General features: G+C 52.1%; 1 protein-coding gene across 2 annotated transcripts in view; it reads left to right on the top strand.

The window, feature by feature from the left end:
* The first annotated feature begins 2,415 nt into the window (after nt 1-2,415).
* Nucleotides 2,416-18,315, top strand: part of CHST15 (carbohydrate sulfotransferase 15) — a 98,902-nt gene continuing 83,002 nt past the window's right edge. Inside the window, exons 1-2 of one of the 2 annotated variants that reach the window (XM_060125908.1) lie at nt 2,761-3,103; nt 3,952-4,048. The gene's annotated coding sequence lies outside the window, so the exon portion shown is untranslated. Of the gene's footprint in view, nt 2,468-2,760; nt 3,104-3,951; nt 4,049-18,315 lie in introns of those variants that run through there. The other variant, XM_060125909.1, reaches the window with a different exon arrangement.

Below are 18,315 nucleotides of genomic sequence, written 5' to 3'. Positions count from 1 at the left end.
AATAAATAAGCCCCAAAGCCACAACGTGGGTAAGACCTTGAAAAACGGCCTCATCATCTATTGGGAATTGTGAACCCTGCAAAAAGCAGCTCATTGTACTTTCAGAAAAAGCTTTTTGTTTAAAAAAATAATAATGAACAAAAACCACCAAGTGGAGTCTATATGGAAAAAGCAATCTAGTCTGAGATTCTAAGGCTGGTCTCTTTGCTGCATTAATCTTTCTTCGCAGATTTTATGTAAGAGGCATTATTTGCAGGAAAACAAGATACCGTTCTGAAGAATTCCCCTCTCATCCCAGCTTTCCATCTGCAGTTATAATCCTCTGATTGTGACCTCTGCATTAGTTGCCGTGGATGCCGAGCCGAAGTTTATGACCTCAGGGTGGGTTATAGTTTCGGGGGGGGGTGGTGGTGGTGAAATGAAGCCTCAAGCGATCAAAGTCACGTATTTCCAGAAAGAGAGGGAAGGGGGAAAAGGCACCCTCCGGACGCATCCCTCAGCGGTGGGCCAGCGCTTGACACTTACGGAGCATTTTAGCTCCACTCTTGGTTGCTTTGTTGCTTTGAGGACAAGATGCTGGACTGTAGCCATGGGGACACGGGCAGGCAAAAGGCTATGTGACTGAGAACAAGGATTTTTTTTTTTTCTGTCCCTTGGACCTGTTTCCTGAGAGGCTGGGCTTGAGTCGAGTCTTCCAGAATTCAAAGTGTCTTTTCTTTAACTGACGGTATCTCCATTCAAGAGCCCGGAGTCGACCACTGGTGCCGCTTCCTTGACCTCGGGCAGCCCAGGTGGTTTCCTGGAGCTGCCACCCCCTGGGCCACTGCGGCCGGCCGGGCTCGGGGTCCTGCTGAGCCTTCCCTCACCGTGGAAGCAAACAGGCTGGGCCGAAGAGCCCGGGAGAGCCTTCTCGGGATGCAAAAATACAAGAGGGCGCGGAACCCACCAGCGCCGTGGCCTTGAATATCAACGTATGGGCTGGCTCCAGACCGCCAAGTTCGTTAAAAATGTCTCTGGCAGGGTGTCATTGGCAGACTTTAGGGGTTTCGGTTTGCTTTCTATTTGGAATCACCGCATCGCACAAGCCGTGTTTACTTGGAAGCAGAGGGGGCGGGAACCAAACCCACCGCTCCGCGCACACGCCTTTTTCTCACATTCCAGACTCGAGCTGATGTGTGTCAGCGCGACATGGGGCGGGGGGAGGGTTCTTTTCGGATGTTTCATTCGCCATCCGCACGTCACTCCCAAACTTTTCCTCCCTGCGCTCGGGGAGTCAGGTTGACGCGCCCTGGATGAGGGGCTCGAGGCGCGGGGCTGGGCGCGCTCCCGCGGAGCCGGAGCCGAAGAGGATCCCGGGCTGGACTCGGGCTTCTCAGGTACAAGTTGGGTGCCAGGCGCGGCGGCGGGGGCGGCGACGAGCGGCGGGTGGTGTCTGGCTCAGGGCTCCGGCGCCCCTCCGCGTTCTGGCCGGGCAGCGCCGGGGGCGGCCCGCGCTGGGCGTAGGGAGTCCGGCCTGGCGGAGGCTGCGCGCAGCCTCACTCCCCGCGGCGCTCCCGGCGCGGCGGCAGCGGCGGCGGCGACGACGGCCCAGGCAGACAATGAACTTGCGAGCGCGCGGAGCCGAGGCAGGTTTGGGCCCCGCGACCCTCGGCCCAGTCTCCCCGAGGCAACCGCGGCCCCCAGCCGAGGGCGTCCCCTCGCCGCCGGTTCTGGCCGTGCTCTGGGCGCCCCGCGCGCTGGGGACCCCGCGGGAAGGGTCGCACGCCCCCCTCCCCGGCTCGGGAAAATGCGGTCGGAGCTCGGGGACGGGGGACTCGGCGGCGGGGTGGTGGCGCCGCGGACAGCCGGAGGCCGGCGGGGGGCGCACGCCACGGGGCACGCACGGGGTGGCTGTCCAGGAGAACGACCCCAGGAGTCGGAATCAGGGCGGCGCGCTGCAGGCGGAGGACCGACGGACCGACAGATCGGTGCTTTCTCCTTAAGAGCGCGCTTTGGGTGGGGATGGGGGTGGGGGTGGGGATTCCCCAGCCTTGCGCTCCGCTTCCCGGCGCACTTCTGGGAAGTTTCCAGGCGCGGCCCGAGGCAGGTAGGTGTGCATCTGCCACTCTTTCCTGGACTCGGGTTCAGAACCGCCTCCTCGCCCCGGCTCCAGTCCTGTGGCCGCACTGGGAGGGGAGGCTTGGTGTGTGTTGGGGGTGTCCCAGGCGCCGAAGCCTGTGGGACCGGGTTCCGGGAGGGGGACCGCGGGGGCGGGCCTGGGAGGAGACGGGGGCGCGGCGAGGCCCGGGGCGTCCTGAACTTTTGCTCCCCGCTCCCTCTTCCTTCCTCCCCGCCCCCTGCCCCCTCCCAGCGCCCCGCCGCAGCTCAGGAGGCGGCGTGACTCCGGAGTAGCCGGCGCTTCCCGGCTGCGGTGGCGGCGGCGGCGGCGTCCCCGGCCGGCCTGGGCGCGGCGAGCCGAGCGCTGCAGGTCTGAGCCGAGTGGCGCGGCGGGGCGGCCGGGCGGTGGGGCTGCGGGGTGACGAAGCTGTGGGGAGCCGGGGTGGCAACGGCCCCTGCGCGGGGGCGACGCTGCCGATCGTGATGGAGCCCGAGTCTGTTGGGTTGTGTGTGCGGGTGGAGAGGACTTGGCGGCCGTGGGCGGATGGCGGGAGGCTCGTGGCGCAGTTGGCCCCCTTGGAGCCCCCTAGGATCTTGGGATGGAGGCGCCCGGGAGAAGGGAACCTCGCCTTTGGGGGAATGAATGAAGAGCTGTGGAAGCGCCTTCCGACTCCTCCGGGCGAACGGATTGGCCGCCGCGCGCGCTTGTGTGTGCTTGTGTGTGCAGGATCTGGAGCCGCCAGGGTCCTGGGCGCGGCTGCTCGACCGCCCCGTCGCGGTCCTGGTGCCCACGTTGCCCGTCCGCCCAGCGCCCGGGGTCGGCCCGCGGGGCTGGAGCGGCGGGTGTGGACTGACGGCTGGGGCTTGGGTGCCGGCTGTAGGCAGCTGGACGTCCGCGCCTCGAGCAGGGAGGTTCGAGAAGGAGGCGGCAAAGCCTGGGGCTGAGACTCGCTCCTCCGGCCCCCAGTTTCCGGTTCCCCGAGGCCCTTCGCTGCATTCACGTTGGGTGAGTTGATGGCACGGAGTTCTGGGGAATGAAGTTGTATGTCCAGGAAGCCGCAGGACGCCCCGGGAAGGGATGTGGCGCGCTGTTCTGTGAGGCTGAGCCGAGGGCTTCGTAGGGCCCCAGCTCCTCTTTCCTCAACTGCGGTTCCTAAGAGGGCAGCCAGCCAGCCGGTGTTGGAGCAGAAAGCAGCCCGGGGGCACGTGCACCCGCTGAGGCGTCCAGGTGGAAACTGAGGCCTGGAGATTTGCCCCAAGTTCCTCTAGAACCTCGCACACCATTTTCCATGCCCAGCTTTCCTGCTCCCGCCCCCTTCCCAAATGGTGCAAAATCAGGAACCCTCCCTTCCAGAACGTGGCACTTATTAATTTTACCAACTGTACGTTGAATTAGGCCGTCTTGAGGTGCAAATCATATATGATTTTGTTTAAAATAGCATGGGCATAAAAATGCCTTTTTATGAGGTAGTTTTTAATCAAATACGTTTTTGTCTCTAATACTCCTGAAAGATTGGCAGGAAAATGTTTTCCTTGCCTCCTGCTGCATGGGGAAACTGAGCCAGCCAGGTGAAGCAGCTTGCCATGGTCTCTCTCAGTGCATAGGTGCGTAGTTGAGCCAGAAGTGGAGCTGCAGGGCTCTTCTTCCCTCCCAGGTCCAGCTCCCCGGGAGAACCATTTCTAGGGCCCTCTGAAGGAAATTCAATGATGTTTTTGTGTTTTTTCTCTCTGGGTATTGTATGACTGCAGTGAGCAGGGTTAATTCATCCAGGATATTGTGTGTGGGAGGTGGAGAGGCGGGTTTGTCCATAGTGGATCCCACGTGAGCCTTGCTTTTCTTTGATGGTTAGTTAGATGGCCAGGCATCCCAGCACCGTCACTGGGGCTGCCGTGAGACCTCTGTGTCTGCACCTTTCTTCTCCTCTGTTGCTGCTGCCCCTGGCCAGAAGAGGTGAGGAATTTGATTTTCTGCTGGCCTGAAGGAGAGAAGATTAATCCCTGCATCTGGAAGAGGCTATGTTTACAGGAAAGTTTGGGAGAGGCTGGGAAGTGGACTCTGCTTACTTGGTGTCTGGAGAAAGAGCAGAAAAGAAACTCCAAGTCAACCAGCTGGGCCACGGGAGCCCCAGGCTCTTGGAACCTGCACTAGCAGCAGCTTTAGGTTAGGGCTGGGTTGTGATTAGACTGTGGTTGTCCAAGGCCACCTAGGGCCTGGCTGGAGGTGGCCCGGCTAGCATCCGCCTGGCATCTGCCGATGGCATGGATAGCATCCGCGTCCAGGCGAGCTCCGGGGGATGGGGAGAGGGGAGACACTCTGGGGCTGCCCTGGGCAGGTGAGCACATGCCCTACCTAAGGAGGGCAGCTTTGGCTCAGCTCCAGCCAGTTGGGGGGGAAAAAATCGACTTGACAGGTCTTGTTACTTCTCAAGAGAATTCTTGAGCCTGGACATTTAAGTGTGGGCTCCAGTGCTACAAGTAGGGGGTGGGGTGAGTACTCTGCCAGGAGGTCTGAAGCTTGACGTCTGGCCCTGTGTCTGTGTACTGGGGAGGGCATCCCACTGTCAGAGGCCTGTGACACCTGACAGGGCATGGGAATCGCATCTCCCTGAGGCCGAGGGATTGAGAATTGACGGGAGCCCGATGTGCCTGTGGCCATGTGCCTGGCTGCTTCATGTGCCGTGTGTCATGCATCCATTCAATAGCTATTTGATGAATTCTTTTGTTTTTAATTTAATTTATTTATTTAGTTATACACCAGGTTCTTACTAGTTATCTACTTTATACATATTAGTGTATATATGTCAATCTCAATCTCCCAGTTCATCCCACCACCACACCCCTGCCCCCCTTGGTGTGCATACATTTGTTCTCTACATCTGTGTCTCTATTTCTGCCTTGCAAAGCGATGAATTCTTGTCATGTGGAAAGAGACACCCTGCCTAAAACTTTTCATATAATTTCATTATCAAATAGTACACCATGATAAGATAGCATCCCAGCCCTCGGAGGAAGGGAGCAGGCAAAAATGCCTGTACCTGATGGACAAATGAACAGCGAGCTGCATTCAAAGGTGGGCAGGACAGTAAGGCAAGGAAAGTGAGAGGTGGGTCGTATAGGAGGAGAGTCTCCTTTTACTGATGTGGAAATTGAGGCTTGGAGCAGTGGGTCTGAGGTCACACAGCCCAGAAGTGGAAAGGCAGCCCAGGTCTCTGATTCTCCAGCTCCTGGGCCGGCTCTGTCATCCCACCCTGCTGGACTGGAGCCTCTTGGAAACTCCTAGATGAATGGACCTTCGCTGTGGTGGGGAGCTCTTGCTTCCTGTCCCTGTATCCAGACCCTGTCCTGGTCCCCAGGTCTCAGCAGGCCCTGGATTGCCAGGTGTCATTTGGGATGCATTTGTATGAGAGAGGAGTTTCCTTAAATTCTAAAAACAGAAACTAGTTTGAAACGTAGCTGGCCTGGCAGTGTCACCGTGTGAGCACTCTGTCACTGGGCATCTCTTTAGCAGCACGTGATTTAGAAGCGACACTTGCAGCCACTGGTGAGAACGGTACATCCACCTGAAAGTCAGGATGCTCAGGTGATGTTGACTGAGTTCCGCCGGAACTGTGTTGCTTTGCTGTGAATCCAGAGCCTGTCTTCTCACTCAGCTAACGACGTACTGGGAGACTGTTTGGACTTGCACAGGGTCTTTCGTTACTGTTCTCAAGTGCTGGGGTCTGATTTCCTTCCTGAGACGCTCATCCTTTAAAAGGAAGCACTGGGACGAGATGATTTATGTGTAGACCCGTGTCTTCACAGCATGAAATGAAGCATAGAGGTGGGAGTTGTCTACTGAGTATCCAGTCTCCATATCTAGGAAGAAAAGTAAAGGTTTTTTGTGGATTTGGGCCAATACAGAATATATATATATTTTTAAGTACGGGGGTTGGGGAGGAAGACATTTGGTCATAACAGCTGTCATTTGCTGGGCCCCTACTGATTCCCAGCTGGCCCTGTGCCAGCCAGGTCAGACAGGTGTCCCCCTTTGTCTCAATCAGAGGGCAGGGAGGCTCTTGGAGATCACAGGGAAGAAGCTTTCAGTCATCCGGATGTGCAGGAGCTAGGAGCACGGAATGGCAGTGGAGGAAGGAGGGAAATGGGGCTGGAGGGGGAGAAAAACAATCCTGGCTCTAGAAGGGGAAGGCGGGCGTGAATCAGCAAGTGGTAAGGGGCGGGGAGGTGGCAGGAGAAAGCAGGTTCTCAGTCTCTGCTGATTTCGAAAAGGATGTACAGGAAACGCGAGCAGCCTCTTTCATCAGCAGCAGCTACATGCAGCATTGATGCCTTCTTCCAGGTGCAGGCCCAGGGCCAGGTGCGTGGGAGCTGAGAGGCAGCGCTCAGAGCAGTAGGCGAGGCAGAACTTGCAAGTCGGAGTTCCACAGTGCTGCCCAGAGTGCGGCAGGAGTCTGCATTAGCGACTCTGACATTGGAGTGGTCCGGGGCGACTTCACCCCTGGCCTGAGAGCTGGGGTCCTCTACATGACAATACCTGCCGGGCACTTGGAGCGGTGCCTGGCATACAGTAAGTGCTTAAGAAACATCGGCTTTTGTGGTATTCTTTAGCTCTAGAGCTCATAACCAGGGACGGGGGACGTCTCTGATCCCTCTGAAATTGCACGTACAGTCTTCTATGTAGATGTGTATATTTCTTGGTGTGTGTTGGGGGTGGAATTCTAGCATATTCTACCTCAGAGGACTTCTCTTACACCCCGTAAGGCCGGGAGCCCCAGGACACATTGGATTCTAGTCAGGCTGGTTGCTTCACCTCTCTGGGCTATTTCTTCATCTGTGCAAAGAGGGGCCTGGATCCACAGTTGCCCTCTGGGATGCTTCCAGCGGAACGCTGTGGACAGGCTGTAGGTCAGTTTGGCTGTGCTCCCATGAGATGCGCTTAAGCCCAGGGCAGACCAGGAAATGTGCTGGGGTGGCTGGCTTTTGAATGTTACATCTTGAGCACCACTGTAAGCGTCAGAGAGTCCTGAGTAGGTGTGGGGGGGGCCTTTTTGCCGGGGCAGGCTCTCCCTGACACCTATGCTACATTTCTAGAGTTTGTCCTGGTCCAGGCCTTTCAGGTCTCTGAAGAAAGTGAGGCTGGTGGATCCTCAAAAGCAGAGAGTATCATTATAATGGAAACCTGGACACTTTCCAGAATCGTGTTTGTGATAAAAATATTGAAACAGGCAGCCTAGTTACCCAGGTTCCTGGAAAATACCCCAGCATGGGCAAATAATTAGATTACAAGGCAGGCGCAATTGTTTTTTCTAGTGATATGCGGGAACCTGGTGGTTTCACGTCTTCTCTTGAAATGGAGTATGTGTTTGCTGGCCCTTTTTGCTCCCTGTGGTCAAAAACATAGTGGAGTGGCCTCTGAGGGGGAAAGGACATGAGAGTTGGCAATTCTGTCCCTCTCGGGGCAGCCCTGGATCTTGGGGGGAAGTTCTGTCCCGCTCTGATGTGCCCTTGTAGGGAGCTGCCCCCAGGGCCGGGGCCCGTGGCACATTTGCTGTGATGTTAGAAGGTGCATTTCAGAGTCTGAGAGGTCTGTGAAGGTGTGTTATTTTCTCATCCCTTGTTGAAAGGGGTCTGGGCAGCTCTGTCTGCCCTTCGTGACACACGTTAACTGACTCGGGCTGGATGAAGTAAGCTCGGCCAGCACCTTCATTTTCCAATCAACCAAATGTTTGGTGCCCATCATGGAGATGTTCTTTTAGCCTGGGTGTTGAATCCTGTATAGGCCCTTGGAGGTGGTGGGGTGAGCCTGGGCACCCCGTTGACCTGTGTTTAATCATGACCCTGGGCAAGTGGTTTAATCTCCTTGTGCCTCGGTTTCCTCACCTGTAAAGTGGGGTTAATAATCTCTTCCTTGTCCTTGTAGTGTAGTTTGAGTACCAGTAGTACAAGTTAGGGTTCAAGGGAGCTCCCCAAACTGAACCCCTCTTTCCTGGCCAAGTTCTGAACTTACAGAGAGAGAGGGGAGGAGAAAGATAGGTGGAGGTAAAAATGCAATGTTTGTTCCCGGCTGAAGTAGACATAGTAGAATGTGATTGAACCGGTGGGCACGTGGGCATCGCAATCCTCAAGTGAGAAGTGGGCAGTTAGGCCGGCTGACCTCCCCTGAGTCACAGTTCCAGTGGGAAAGCGGCAGCCTCTCCCTGGGCCGGCCCCCTTCCTCCACAGGGTAGCCAGCAGGGGGCAGTGCCTACTCTGTGTGGGAAGAGGCAAGGCCAGGCTACCTGTGTCTAGGTCCTCCTTGCACACTCCTGGGATGGGGGTGGATGGACACCACCAGGTGTAGACACAGGTGGTGGTACACAGGTGGCGCTGTCTCCACGAGGAAGAAACATCAGGAGTGGGCAAGACGATACCCCCCCATTCCCCACCCCACCTCCACACACAGCAAATAATAAGTACTTAGCCCCGGGCCTGACCCACGGGGGTGGGGGGCAGGGGTTTGGGGCTGGCACGTGGTACCTATTAGGCATAAATTGATAAGGGCAGCATTAGATATGCAGTTGATAAGGATATTGAGGGGGACACTGAGATTAGGAAGTGAGCCTGTTAACCAGGCCTTGTTATCTGTAGAGCATGGCAGTGATTAGCCAGATTGAGATAATGATTAGCCTTTGTGACACACATGTAATTTGCAAGGGGCGGGGGTGCCCCCGGAGCCACTGGCTGGCTGACAGCCTGGTAGCTTGAGTGGGAGAGCCTTTTCTGCCTCCTCTTGGTTCTCCCTCCCGGTTCATCCCAGGGGGGAACTGTGGATCCAGCCTCCTCTTTGCATGGCCTGAACCTTCATCAGCCCCCGGCCCCCCGTCCCATCACCACCTTCGGGAAGCTTTGCCAGTAATTCTTACCATCTCTCCATATCCTCCCATCCAGGTGTTACCGTCCTCCTCTGAGTGTCTGCAATTCTACGCTATTGAACTCAACCTACTTTATACCACGTTCTTTCTAGTTTTCCTGGGTGTGTGGTCCACTCACCCATGCCCAGCAAACCTCTCAAGGGTGATGAGGCTGTCTGGGGGCCCGCTCAGTCGCGAGAGTTGAATGAATGCTCAAAAGCCAGCTAGTCCTGGAGGAAGGGCTGTGATGGATTTCACGTGGGCCTCTGGGTGTGCATCCAGAAGACAGAAAAGTATCCCCAATTCGGCAGCATATGGTGCAGGAGAGTTAATGCTTGTCGCTAAATTTCTGCAGGAGTCAAGAGCCTAATGTAATAACCTTGGATTTCCTGACACTAGAGTTTTGGGCTATTAAAAGGTAGTGAGCCCAGTTTTTTGTGTCTTGAGAGTCTTGGGGATAAACGTTATGGAATTTTGGTTGGTATTTCAGGAATAGAAGTCAGGAGCCATTTACTCAGGAAAGAAATGTTGAGGCCGTTAGTGTTTCTTATGGCCAGTATAAATAGCTTGTCTTTAAGTTCCATGCTCCTTTGTTTGGAATGTAAATATTTGCATTAAAAATATAAAGTATGTCCCGGCATGTATTTATAGGGACCATAATTTCCAAACCAAAAATCAGACTATTGGTCTACAGAGGATTACTGCCTCTGATTCAAGAACCTGTTTATGTAAAGTCTTCCAAATGTACACACAGAACCGTATTTGCTTTGTGCACAGAAGGGATCTCCAGGATTACAAGAAAGCGGAGTTGCCCCAGGGAATTGGGCCAAGTAGTTGGGTTTCCCGACAGACACTTATGATCACGCTGTTAAGTTGCAACCACCCCAGGGCAGGGCGAAGTTTTGGCCCAGGTCCCGTGGGACCGGCCGGCTTCTCCGTCCTCAGTCTCCTAGACATCCAGGTGGGAGTTGGCCACAGCTGGCTCGTCTCTGGGTCGTGTAACCAGACGCCTGATTTCAGAATTGCTGTTGCCGTAGGAAGATGTGAGAAGAATGCGGGGATTGGTGTTCTTTCCGCCATCTCGTTTCTGGTTCAAGGATGAACTCTGAGGGCCCCTGGAGGCTGTCATCCTCCATCAGATTCTTGGGGCAGTTTAGCTTTTTAATTTTCCATGAAGAAAAGTGCAGATTTGTCAGACATTTGCTGGAGGCAGGATATCACCGCTTATTTGGTCTCCGCCCTCTTCTTTGGAATGAGAGATTGGGGGCTGCAGTTGGGCTGGGCCAGGGCCTCTGCTCCTGGCAGAGAGAGAGAGAAGAGAGAGAGAGAGAGAGAGAGAGAGAGAGAGAGAGAGAGAGAGAGTGTGTGTGTGTGTGTGTGTGTGGTGTGTGTGTGTGTGTTGGGTGGGTTTATTCTCCAAACTCTCCGTTGGCAGCCCTCGATGGAAAGCCTCTCTCCAGAGTCTCAACAAATACAGAGTGGGGGGATGTCTGGTCTGTTGGAGAGGGCCAACCTAGTCCATAAGCCAGCCCTGAATCCAGGCTCATCCCCCGCCTGGAATCCTCCCTATCATCACAGGGTGAAGGACAAATGAGTGGGGACCCAGGGGGGGTCTTGGCAGGGCCGGGGACCCCAGCTCTGGCCTCTGTTTGGCTGCTACCAGGACCTCCTTTGTCTGGCATCCCAGCCAGCCCAGGGCCCTTCTCTCTGGTGGGACCAACACCTCCTCTCCCACTGGACACTGTTGCCTTAGGACTGGGACTCAGTTTTGAGGTAGCAGGACTCCTTCTCTGTCTTGCAAAGGGCATGGTGTCCTGGCTATAGGAGTTTCAAGCATCTTTCTGCTTGGGGTCCCAGCATGCTGAGCCCCACCCAGGGGAGGAAGTAAAGCAGGGTGGTGGTCTGAGGGGAGGGGCGTGGAGAGCTGAGTTGTAGGCCCACGCTGCCTGTGTACCATCCAGCATTAAGCACTAAACTTCCCCTCTTTGTCTCTTACTTTGACCCATCAGTATTTCTTGTCTGAAAGAAACACCATCTGGGCTTAGAAATGGTGAGTCCTTCGGGAGGACCATCTTCCTGTGTAGCTGGGTGTTCTTGAACCGTGGGAAGCTCACGATTGCCTTCTCTTTGGTCATCTGTAGCCTGACCTTCACTGATGGGACCGTCCCTTATTCTGTCACAATTCTCTATAAAGATAATAGTTCCAGGAAGGCCCCATCCAGCCCCACTTCAGGCCAATAATCCAAGCGCACTATTTTGAAAGTCAGGGGAAACAGCTGCTTTTAGGACATATTGAACTTGGCTAAGAAAGTTATCAGCGGCAGTAAACGAGAGGATGAAAGAAGGCTCCGATTAATGAAAGTGGGATCAGCCTGATATCTGTGTTGCCCTAGCTTTGAAAAGCTGTTCATACCTGCTCTGTAGCAGTTTCTGTGAGAAATTAGATATGGAAAGATGTACAAAAGGGAAGAGTGAGCTTAACAAATGTGGCCTCTTTATTGGAAATAGCTTCCAGGAAAAAAAAAAAATCTTTTGCCCGTGGGTCGACAGCTGAGAATCCATGGATCTTTTGCATTGTTCACAATTTGGCTGAGAGAATAAAAGTGATGTATTGGAAAGTAGATGAAACCTCAGTTGCCATTTAGATGGTAGAAAATAAATTTGCTTTTGGCTGTTAAAACTGAAACAAATCAATAGAAAAATGCAGGTCTGCCCACATTTAAGTCAGCAGTTTCTTTTTTTCTGTGTGTGTGTGGGTTTATGTACCTTTGGATCAGTTATGAAGGTACAGGATTGTTTAGGGAGACGTGTGTGTGTGTGTGTGTGTGTGCGCGTGCATGTATTTATGTGTATATATATTTATTTTACGAAGTTCTCATCTGATATTTTTAATGTGAATTTTATTATTTTTTTATACAGCAGATTCTTATTAGTTATCTATTTTATACATATTAGTGTATATATGTCAATCCCAATCTCCCAAATCATGCAACAGACTTTTTTGCCCATTCAACCTGTCCTTTTTATAAAACAGCTTTAACGAGGTGTAGTTCACATAACATAAAATTCACCCATTTAAAGTATACAATTCTGTAGTTTTTAGTATGTTCACAGACATGTGCAACCAGAACCACATGTAATTTTAGAATACTTCATTGTATCAAAAAGAAACCACGTACCTATTAGCTATCAGCCCTCTATCTCTCCTTTCACCCCCCACCCTCCAGCCTTAAGCAACCAGAAATCTATTTTCTATCTCTATTGATTTCTCTATTCTGGACTTCAGGTGAATGAAATCATATAATATGTTTTTTGTGTGGGTCTCGTTTCTTTCACTTAACATAATGTTTTATGGTTCATCCATATGGTAGCTTATATCAGTACTTCATTCCTTTTTATGGCCAAATAATATTCCATTGTATGAATAGACCACATTTTATTTATCCATTCATCTGTTGATAGACATTTGGGTGTTCTCCACCTGTTGGCCCTTATGAATAGTGCTGATATAAACATTCATTTATGAGTTTTTGTGTGGACATGTTTCCATTTCTAGAATTAAAATTTATGAGGTATTTTTACTTGCTTTTAATAATAAGATTCATTTACTTTTTTTTTTTTGCGGTACACGGGCCTCTCACTGCTGTGGCCTCTCCCGTTGCAGAGCACAGGCTCCGGACGCACAGGCTCCGGACGCACAGGCTCAGTGGCCATGGCTCACGGGCCCAGCCGCTCCGTGGCATGTGGGATCCTCCTGGACCAGGGCACGAACCCGTGTCCCCTGCATCGGCAGGTGGACTCCCAACCACTGCACCACCAGGGAAGCCCTCATTTACTTTTTTATATGCTTTTTCCCTGGCCCTAGAGAAGGCTTGATTCTCAGATGAGGTACTGATCCCCACCTGAATTGTCTGGATTTTAGAGCTTGGAAAGGGCTTCAGGGAAACATAGTCCAGCCCCATTTTGTAGATGGGGAAACCGAAGCCCAGAGAGGCCACACAGAGTCAGGACTGGATCTGGGTTTTCAGAGTCAGTCCAGTTACCCTGAACGTTTTCCCTGAGCGCTTAGTAAAACCGCAGGTCACCCTCTTGATTGGCTGGGGACAATAAACACAGGCCGGTTGGGTGGACAGACGGTGACCGCCTGGCCCAAGCCCACTATTCTAATCCCCTTTGATCTGCAAAGGCCCCAGAACAACTCATCCTCCACCAGCTGCCAAACGAGAACTGCAGCTCGTGGCTCCTGGCGCCAGTGACTTCTGAGTCCCTCCCCTGCAGCTACGGGAGGCCAGTGCTTATCCGGAGAGTAATTAAATTAGGAACCAATTCAGAGAATGAAATTTTATCTGATCTGGCCAAGCCCATAAACAAGGGGCTGTGGTTGTGACTCCAGGGTACATTATGAAGTTGTTTTTGAAAGAGTTAGGCTGGGCCACAGCAAGGAAGGAAATGTGCGGGACCTGCAGGCAGCTTTCCCGGGTGGGTGTGTTGCAAGGGCTGGGGGTGCGTCCCGGGGTGTTGAGCTGAATCCCCAGACTAGCTTTAGTTTTTTCCTTTTTTTTTCTAGTTTTATTGAGATATAATTGACATATAACATTGTATTAAAGTGTACAACATAATGATTTGATACATGTTTATATTGCAAAATGATCACCACAGTAGGTTTAGCTGACATCCATCACCTCACGTAGTTGCAATTTTTTTTTCTTGTGATGAGAACTTTTAAGATTTACTCTCAGCAACTTTCAAAAACACAATACAGGGCTTCCCTGGTGGCGCAGTGGTTGAGAGTCCGCCTGACGATGCAGGGGACGTGGGTTCGTGCCCCGGTCCGGGAAGATCCCACATGCCGCGGAGCGGCTGGGCCCGTGAGCCGTGGCCGCTGAGCCTGTGCGTCCAGAGCCTGTGCTCTGCAACGGGAGAGGCCACAACAGTGAGAGGCCCGCATACCGCAAAAAAACAAACAAACAAAACAAACAATACAGTATTGTTAACTATAGTCACCATGCTGTAAATTAGATTCCCCAGAACTTATTTATCTTATAACTGGAAGTTTGTACCTTTTGACCACCTTCACTCATTTCCCCTCCCCTCAGCCTTCCCTACCCCCCAACAATCAACAGTCTGTTGTCTGAACCTTATCAGTCTGTTGTCTGAACCTTATCATTCAGCTATGTAGCTTTTGGTTGTCTCTTTTTTTTTTTTTGGAATTTTATATTATTTATTTTTTGATACAGCAGGTCCTTATTAGTCATCAATTTTATACACATCAGTGTATACATGTCAATCCCAATTGCCCAATTCATCACACCCCGCCCCCCCCAGACTAGCTTTTTTTTTCCTAAAGAAGATGTTGGGGGTAGGAGTTTATTATTTATTTATTTTATTTTTGCTGTGTTGGGTGTTCGTTTCTGTGTGAGGGCTATCTCTAGTTGTGGCAAGCGGGGGCCACTCTTCATCACCGTGCGCGGGCCTTTCACTATCGCGGCCTCTCTTGTTGGGGAGCACAGGCTCCAGACGCGCAGGCTCAGTACTTGTGGCTCCCGGGCCCAGTTGCTCCGCGGCATGTGGGATCTTCCCAGACCAGGGCTCGAACCTGTGTCCCCTGCATTAGCAGGCAGATTCTCAACCACTGCGCCACCAGGGAAGCGCCTAGCTTTTGTTTTGTGACTGCAATGTTCTCGATGCTTAGGAAAGTTCACCTGCTAAGATCCTCCTGGATACATTTCACGCTGTTATCATTGACCTCTACAGCTGTGATCAGAAGGAAACTTTGCAGGAGGCTCGTTGACTCTAAATCCAGGTGCCACATCAGAACTCCTGTGGGGCGTTTTGAAAGAAATATGCATATACTCCAGTCCTCCATGAGTTCTTCAGGGGTTGGCCCAGGGCATCTCTGTGTGCGTGTGTGCTCACGTGTGCTCACATGTGCTCATGTTCGTACGTGGGTGCGTGTGTTAAGCTCTTTAGTTAATAAGATGGAATGTAGCAGTGATTGTAACTGTTCCCCTGAGGAGGATTTCCAGTCCTTCCATGGCAAAGATGGGGGACAGGTAATCTGCAGAAATCTCAGGAGTGATCCTCTTCTGTCCTCAATCTGTCCTCAACTGTGACTCTCTTTGGGTTCCTTGATCAGATTCCCTGGATGTAACTAATATACATGTTCCATCACTGTAGCATCTGTGGGATTTTAGCTCTGGTTTCCTTCTCTGCATGAATGGCCCAGCCAGAGACCCAGGAGTCTCCTTGGCCCTTAGCTGGTCAGTGCAGGAATTACCTCCTTTCCCTCTCTGCCACTAGAAGGTATTTGTCCCTTTAGGATAGGAGGTGTGTCTCACTCAAGGTTATATCCCCAGGACCCAGCCCATGGGAAAGAATGATTGGATGGATGGACAAATGGATGAAAGGAGGAAAGGCAAGAATACATTGATTGATTGAAGACCTCGACCCACAGTGCGGAAACGGCAAGGGTCTTACCGGTCGTCTGGGTTGTTTTCCTGTCCTGCTTACCCCCCTTTTACAGCTGGAGAAACCGAGACCTGGGGGGTGAAATGACTTGCCCCTGATCCTTCAACTTCGTTAACGAAGACCATTTGAGAGCCTGACCCTTCATCTTCAACTCTTCTGACTCAGGCTCTGCAGCCCCCCCCTTTTTTTTTTTGCGGTATGCGGGCCTCTGTTGTGGCCTCTCCCATTGCAGAGCACAGGCTCCGGATGCGCAGGCCCAGCTGCCATGGCTCACGGACCCAGCTGCTCCGCGGCACGTGGGATCTTCCCGGATCGGGGCACGAACCCGCGTCCCCTGCATCGGCAGGCGCACTCCCAACCACTGCGCCACCAGGGAAGCCCTGCACCCCCTTTAAGAGCCACCCTCCAGTGATTGAGGACCTACCGTGTGCCCAACGCTGTCCTAGGAGCTGGGAATCCAGCCGTAATTAGACGGACAGGGTCCCTGCACTCACAGAGTGTATATTCTCATGGATGAGTTCACGAATATCAGAGAACAGACAATAATAAGTGCTATGGGATGGGAAGTGACTGTCTGGGTGATCGGAGAAGGCCTTTCCGAAAAGGTGACATCTAAGCTGATTCTTGAATGACAAGAAGGCACCACCGTCTGCAGCTCGGGAAGAGCCTCCCAGGCAGAGGGAACAGCCAATGCCAAGATCCCAGGAGGGGATCAGTTGGTGGGATGGGATCAGGTGGGCTTGGGAGAGCTGGTCAGAGGACTTGGTTCATAGCACCCTTGGGTTGATGCCCGTTGTTTTTTGTTCTGCATCCCCCGAATTTTCCTTTACAGCTTCACTTTCTCACTGTCTCATCTCTGGGTGAAGAACCCTTGTTCCCTGCCGGCTGGCCCACGGTTGCTGCAGTTTCAAAAAGCAGGGCTGGTGAGAAGCAAAGAAAACTGCCATCCTCCTTGTCCTCTCACTTAGGGTTTGAGAGCAGAAGTTATTTTCTTTCTTTCTTTCTTTTTTTTTTTTTTGCGGTACGCGGGCCTCTCACTGTTGCGGCCTCTCCCGTTGCGGAGCACAGGCTGCGGACGCGCAGGCTCAGCGGCCATGGCTCATGGGCCCAGCTGCTCCGTGGCACGTGGGATCTTCCCGGACCGGGGCACGAGCCCGCGTCCCCTGCATCGGCAGGCGGACTCCCAACCGCTGCGCCACCAGGGAAGCCCTGCCCTCATTTTTTCAGGCCACTGCATCTCTGGTCCCAGTTCTCACTGACTGCTCTGTGTCCTGGGGCTGCTTACTTGACTTCTCTGAGCCTCTTTCCTCACCTGCAACACGAGGGGCTTGGCTGAGAAGATGTCATGTCCCTTCTGTCTTTGAGTGCAGTTGGTTTTACTGGTGAAAACAGTTATATCAGTAGAGGAAGAAACACTCCAAAGAGCTGAGTGAAATTTCTACCCTGTCCCTTGTAGGGACTTTTAAGGTTGGAAAGATTTCTGCTGCCTAATTTGGTTTGATGGGAACCTCAATTCCAATTGAATTATGCTCTGGTGTATTTTAATTAAACCATCTACAAACTGATTTCTTAAAGACGCAAAATCCCCATGCATTGTGCTGTGTCTGAACCCCCTACATTCAGCTCTGGGTCAGAGTGATGCTTGTAATAACCAGAAGGTGTTGTGTGAAGCTGCTTACGGCCAGCCTCATGGACTGCATTAATTGTGGGATGCCACCAGAACGTGATGCGAGGACGTTATCAGCAGATACGTAATTGATTTTGCATCCTCCGCAAAGGAAGGTTAAAATGAAGCTTGTTGGTAAATGGTATTTAAACCTCGTTGTCTGCGGACGAGTTGTAAAAACTAACAGAGCAGAGCACTTGTGGAAGGGCTTAATTTTTTTTTTTTTTCAGATTGTGGAATGAGTTCATCCCTCAACTAAGGTAAAGATTTTCCCATTTAAAAGGACTGGAAGAGCGTAAGCTTCAGGTCATAAATTTCACAGGCGGGGCCTCCACTTGAGTGCCTCTGAGATGGCTAGACTCTGGGATGTCTTTGTAATCACATTAGCTTGATAAATTAAAGGTCCCCGTAGTTTTAAAATCGTCAGGCCGAGCTGCATTAGAAAAGATGCTGTTATAGACCAGAGTTATGATAAACAGGCTCATGGAAACTGATTTTGCTAACTTTCCTCTTGGTATAGTATGGAAGATTCTGATTCTGCAGTGACCCTGGAAAGGTCTCTACTTAAACCAATGATGGGAGTAAACCGAGGGTGTAATGCCATTTCCAAGTATTCATTTGTACTTTAGCTGTTACATGTACCAGGAATAAGAGAAGCTCTCTGGATGTGATTTCTCTCTCCGTTTAATCCTGACTGTATTACTCTTTCGGTATCTCCAGAACTGGCTCTATAATTTGCAGGCCTTAGTACAACATGAAAATGTAAGCCCCTTATGAAAAAATTATTAAGAACTTCAAAATGGGGACAGTAGAGCATTAAACGAAGTGTGGGGCCCTTGTGGGCACCGGGCCCTGTGTTACTGCATGGGTTGCAGCCCTTGGAGCTGTCCCTGGGCATCTTGTATCATGCTCATCCTAGACCACCTTGACCTGTAGCAACTTGTGTGAACAGTAGATTGTAAGCATCAGGAGGACAGGGCTGTGGCCACGTCACCTAGGTGTGCTCTGTGGGCTCTGGCAGGGTTCTTGACCCCTGTACGTGCTTAGGAGAGATTTGCTGAGCTGAATTGGTTCGTGGAGGGGTTGTCCTGGTCTGCTGGTGGGATTTTATGTGGCTTTCTCAGGTTCCATGCATCAGGAATCTGGAAAAATCCACCTTTGGACTCTTCAGAATGGACAGGTACAAGGACCAAAATT

Source organism: Lagenorhynchus albirostris, chromosome 16 (assembly GCF_949774975.1).
Source record: "Lagenorhynchus albirostris chromosome 16, mLagAlb1.1, whole genome shotgun sequence".
NCBI lineage: Eukaryota > Metazoa > Chordata > Mammalia > Artiodactyla > Delphinidae > Lagenorhynchus > Lagenorhynchus albirostris.
This window is presented reverse-complemented; position numbering and strand designations above follow the sequence as displayed.